Consider the following 5,515-nt stretch of genomic DNA (forward strand, 5'->3'; position numbering starts at 1 on the left):
CAGCCCTGTCCAGGGACAACAACAGTTTTTTTCTGTGAGTCTCAGCAGAAAAGGTCTGCGGAGCCCAGAAGAGTGTTGCACAAGCATCGGCTGGTTTCATTTAATAAAAATAATTATAATAATCATAATAATCACCACTTGGATGGCTCTTTTTTTGTCCAATGATCTCAAAGACACTTTACTAACCCAAGCAAGTATTTTTATCTAAATTTAACAAGAGGTAAAACAGACTCGGGCTGATGAAGTCACCTACCCAAGGTCATCTCCTGATCCTGCAGCAGAAGGGAGAACGCACGTTTTTGAACTCGAGCGCTGAAGAGAAAAGCCACTTCCCAAAACCAGAGCTCCTACAACCCCCCCAAAACTCAAAAGTTTTACACGAGTCAGGGCTTCACTGTGAGAAATTTTAACCAGGTCTAATTTGTAGCTTGGATACTAGGACAGATGCAAATGAGGTGCTTCCCAGGAAAGAGAAATAGAGGTCAAGCGGGGAAGGAAGACTGTGACCAAGAATGACTGGGGAGAAAGGAGAAGTGGAGGAGCAAAGCCAGGAGAGAAGGCTGGAAAATCAGAGACGCTCTTACAAATTTCCCAGCTGGAAGACCAGGGCTAGCGCCAAGAGATCTGGGTGAAACGACTGAAGGCAACGTGGAGAACATGGAAAAGGTGGAAGAACCTACAGTCTAGAATTTGACAGGCAGGAAAATTAAATCAAACCGTCTGCGGTCAGGCACTTGGGAGTTGGCAGAGCACGCTCTCACCAAAGCCTTGGGCAAAGGTGTCAGTCACTCCCCCTTGAGCAGGCTGCCCGAGTGCTCCCCTCAGCAGGACTCTCACCTGGGTGAGTGCTGGGAGCTGGCACTTGCAGGCCCTCAAAAGAGGATGGCTGCCACACTCGACCTGTTGGAAGCAAAGCCAGATTATGTGCAGGGTGGTCGTCGTGTCCGGCTTCATCTGCAGTTGCTGCAACGGGACACAGGGCAGCAGCTGTGCCTACTGGTGCACAGGGTTCTGCAGTAAGGCTCTGACCCCTCTCCTGAGCCTATCTATCATCCAGCTCAAGGTTTCTGAGACTTCTAAGAGAGAGGAAAAGCCTCTCTGTATTGTCACAGGTTGAAGCCTGATTGTTTCAAGTACCCACATTCTGCTAATGGAGAAAAACAACCCTGGGCTAAACTTACCTTCTCTGGGCACAGCTGTGCCCGATAACTAGCCTTTCTCTACTGCTCCAAGTATCACTCTTTCAGGTTGTTTTTGAACCTTGATGGAGATGACTTGGTCTTCTTTTCCAGTCCCTGGACTTCCTAATGCCTAATCAGCCCTGGGTGAGGCTGTATCTCCTTGCAACTGATGAGAGCTGCTGCTCTTGGCAGGGTAGATTTTCCCTCTTCCTTCATTTCCATAACGTTTCTCTTCTGTTTACTTTCCCATTGCTCTCCTCATGGCCCCAGTTCAGGACGGCATGTAAGCACATGTTTAATCTCATTGATCTCATGGCACTCCATGTACGAAGGAAAACATGGGTCCCTTTGCCCAGTGACTGTTTATGAATTTTATGTTGAAGGCACATGAGGTAAAAGTCAGAAGTGGTCACTCGAGAGTGGACTGGAGCATGGGCTTCCCCCTCCTCTCTGCCAAAACTCCAAATAGCCAGGCTGGTGATTCCTGCAGATGCTTCCTCTCCGGGGTGTGTGTGTGCCCAGGGAAGCCACAACTCTTTTAAGAAAATCATTAACGCCTTTGGCAGAAGAGGTGAGCATGCCCTCTCTCTCCAAAACAGCCTTCGGGAGCTGGAGCGCATCCATGGGAGATGCAGACAGGAAAGCCCTGGGGCAGAGGAGGCAGTGCAGGCTGGGTCTTCCATATCCTCCTTGGGTGCTTTAACCCCTTTGGACACTGCGCCTTAAAAAGAAGCGTCATCCTCTCTGGGGGCTTGCACAGAGCCCATCCTGGAGGTATGCTCCTTCAGGCAAGGAGGTGTTTCATGTCCAGCTTCTCCTGCTGCTGCTGTTGTGCTTAACCTTGTCAAGTGGGAGGCTTTCTCAGATCAGTGGGGAGCAGAGCTGCTGAAGCCATGGGGCCTTGCTGTCAAAGATGCTGGACCTGAGGGCTCTGGGCATCCCCAGCACCAGGCATGAGCTCAGCAAGGGGTTGCAGGATCATAATTTGCTTTCAGACATCTAAAATTCACCTGTCTCCTGCTTTAGAAGACTAAGAGCTTCCTTTTGTTTGGCTCATCATCTGTCAAGTAGGAATTACAATGCCTTTTTCTTGCACTTCTATTTATTTAGATTATATGGTGAGGGATTTTGGGGAGGAGCAGGGAAATAACACCTTTTAAATATGTGCATGTACAATGTCTTGTATCATAGGACCCCAACCACAGTTACATTGTTTAGGTGGCTGCTGTAGAACAAGGAGCATGTAACAGGGTAGTCTAGCCTCCGTACATATGAATATACCTAAGTTTCCTTCTCTACTGCACTGAAGCATTCACCTGTTCCCTCCTCTATAAATACATGAAGAACGTGTAAAAAAACCCCTTATGTTTGTCCTGTTTCCCAAGCAGGAATGCATATACCTGCACCATATAGATATTCTGTGCATGCAGGGTAGACCAGACACCTTTAGAGTGCGCTGGGCATACTGTACATATGCAGATCACCTGCACAGCATATGCACAGCAGGTCTGACAATTTTTGGATTCGTTAGACACGGTGCATGCATGCATGCTATACAGTTCACCTCTCCAGTGTACATTCGACCTATCCTGAATTTCTGGATGTTCAGCAGCCCAGCTATCTGAAAGGCCTCATGGGCATGTGGAAATTCTGGATAAATGTGTGCAGGTAGTGAGATTTCTTCCCAGCAAAATTCCCAGGTGGAGAAAGACAAGATGTCCAGGGAAATATGCACACGTGGAAGCTCACGATGCTGAAGAAGAGGGGGTGGTTCATCTGTACCTGTGCAGCAACCATCCATATCTCTTCTGATCTATGCTGCTCTGCCTTGCCTAGTACTTATTCTTCTCAGTTGAGTGCCCAGGCTGTTCTGAAAGCTGGGAGTTTCGTGTCTACTCTGCTACTCAGGATTCGCGTGGCTCTCTGTGGTTGCTCGTACACATGTATCCTGTCTCATAATGCATAAGCTGGCTGTGATTGCTGCCTGTCCCCCTGTCCCTTGCAGTAGATGCTCTGAAATGCTGTGCTTGGTCACATTTTGCAGCACTTCGGAGAATCTTCCACTCAGCCCCATTAGTTTTTCCCATTGTCAGTACAGCCCATCTAATTCCACTGCCATAGATGCTTCATTCCCGGTCAGACCTCAGATAAAACATCCTTAAGAAAATCTCAGGAATCCCATTATTGCCAATTTTCAAGCCATCTGTTACTTTTGTTGAAGTCCCTGATCTTGGATTCATGGGCTTATGCAAGAATTTCAGCCTTTGCTAAAAAAGGAAAAGTAACTTCTTTAGCTCATGCGGGGCTCCGACACTGGAATAGGAGACAAGGACCAACGAAGTGATCATGCATGTATTTTCATGCCAGGTTTCTGAGCTCATGCCCTGATTTGCAGGTCCTGCCTCTCAGTGTTGCTTTCTGGGGGTGACAGGGCATCGTTTGGCTGGTTTTAGACCTTCCTGCTGGAGGCAGAGGATGCGCCATGGAGTGTGGTGAGAGGAGATGGAGAGCTCTGGAGTGGTGCACTGGAGAGGTATCCTGAAGTCTTCTCAGCCGGAGGGGGGACTGTTCCTCTTGCAGTTGCCTTGGTTTATGGTGGGGTCACGCAATGAGGTGGTGCCGGCTGTGGTTGTAACCAGCAGGCGGAGCTGAGCTGAATAAACAAGAGCGAGCTATTCATAGCCATAAAGAGGGCAGAGCACTCCTCTCCTAGCAACACAACCAGAAGAAGAGCAGAAGAGCTCTGCCCAACTGGTGAAGAAATGTGTGTGCAAAATGTTGATGTTCCTCCCTTCCCGAGCAGTTCCCGCTCCATCGCTGTACGATGCCTGGAGACCTCTCACCTGACCCGCTCCCTGGCTCCAAAGCCTCTGTTTGATCTCAATGATGCACTCGTACAGGTGGTGGCAATGCCTGTTTTCTGGAGGTTGATCTGTAAAAACATCCTTTTCTGGTTTAAAAGACAAGCAGATCAGCAGTGAAAGGTGGGGTGCAAACCTGGGCAGTGGGCTGCGGCGGACGGGAGTTTCTCACAAGGGCAGGAGGAGCAGGGACGCTCCTGCCCTGCTGCCCATCCCAGGGTGAGTGCCGGACCAGCCTTGGTCCTGAGTAGCCACAACCAGCTGTAGGGCTGCAGCCTCATATCATCTCTCTGCTCACCTCTCCTTATCAGAAGGCCAATTACATCAACACCTGCACGTAGGGCTTGATTTTTTTTTTTATTTTTGGAGGGTGGGAGGAAGTCCTAGTGCATAGCTCTGGAAGCTTTGGGTGCAGGTATGTGATAAAGCCCAAAGCAGGGGAATAACACCAGGTAAATGTGCAGGGACATTTTGCAAAGGAAGCTAGTACACCCAGCCGTTTGAAAAATTAGGCATGTAGTAGCAAGGTACTGACAAGTGTTCCACACACCTGTAACACCGCCAGTAAATCAAGCGAAAGCATTTGTCAGCTCATCATTAGGAGAGTAATGAGGTAAGTACAACAGAATTTAGGGCAAGCAAAGAGGCCAGCATCTGTCTGCAGTAGATACCGCCGGAGACAAAGAAGAGTCAAAGTTTAAAAGAAAACGTGTCGAGTCCAAGCAGAGGGAACCCAGTCCCTAATGAAGAGCGTCCCTTGCTCTGATCTCTGCATGGTGCAGACGTACAGTCACACCTCTGGGAAGGACCCAGTCTGCCTTTGTCCTGCTACTGCCACATAAGGATAGACACAGACTCCTCAGCCCTCAGGACCACGTGCTTTTGGTTTTACTGGTCCGTATGCGTAACTGTCCCCAAACCAGCACACAGGTATTTTGATCTTTGGCACACCACGATGAGCAGATTGTTGACAGGCATTGCAGTTTTCCAGCAAGTTTTCAATGTGCAAATTTAATATATCATTGGGAACAAAAAAGGAGGGAGGGTAATCATAGGCACAATTACAACGTCTATCTGAAAACTGCATACTAGGCTTCCAGATCTCTCGCAAAACATGCCACCACTTGAACTCCAGGAGTAATTATCTTTTATGGAGTTTGGCGAGGAGAGAGGGCCTCGACTCATAGTTTGCCATTTGGTTACAAACTATTTGCTAAACAGCAGGAGAATGATCAAACCCGGGGATCCTGGGTTCTGCTGCTAGCTGTAGGACCTAGAGGTTAAAACAGTAGAGGGGCCAACTGGGTCACATAGATTTAGCCCACCTGGATGAAAGCTGAAGGGGTAAGAGAACTGTATTCTAGTCTCAGTGAATGCCATGCTGTGCAGCTTTATTCTTTATTTTTGCGTTGCAGGAGGGTTAGGCGTGCAAGGGGGCAGAGACCAATGCCTTGGCCAGCAAATAAGGTTAGG

Source organism: Falco cherrug, chromosome 2 (genome assembly GCF_023634085.1).
Source record: "Falco cherrug isolate bFalChe1 chromosome 2, bFalChe1.pri, whole genome shotgun sequence".
NCBI classification, from domain to species: domain Eukaryota; kingdom Metazoa; phylum Chordata; class Aves; order Falconiformes; family Falconidae; genus Falco; species Falco cherrug.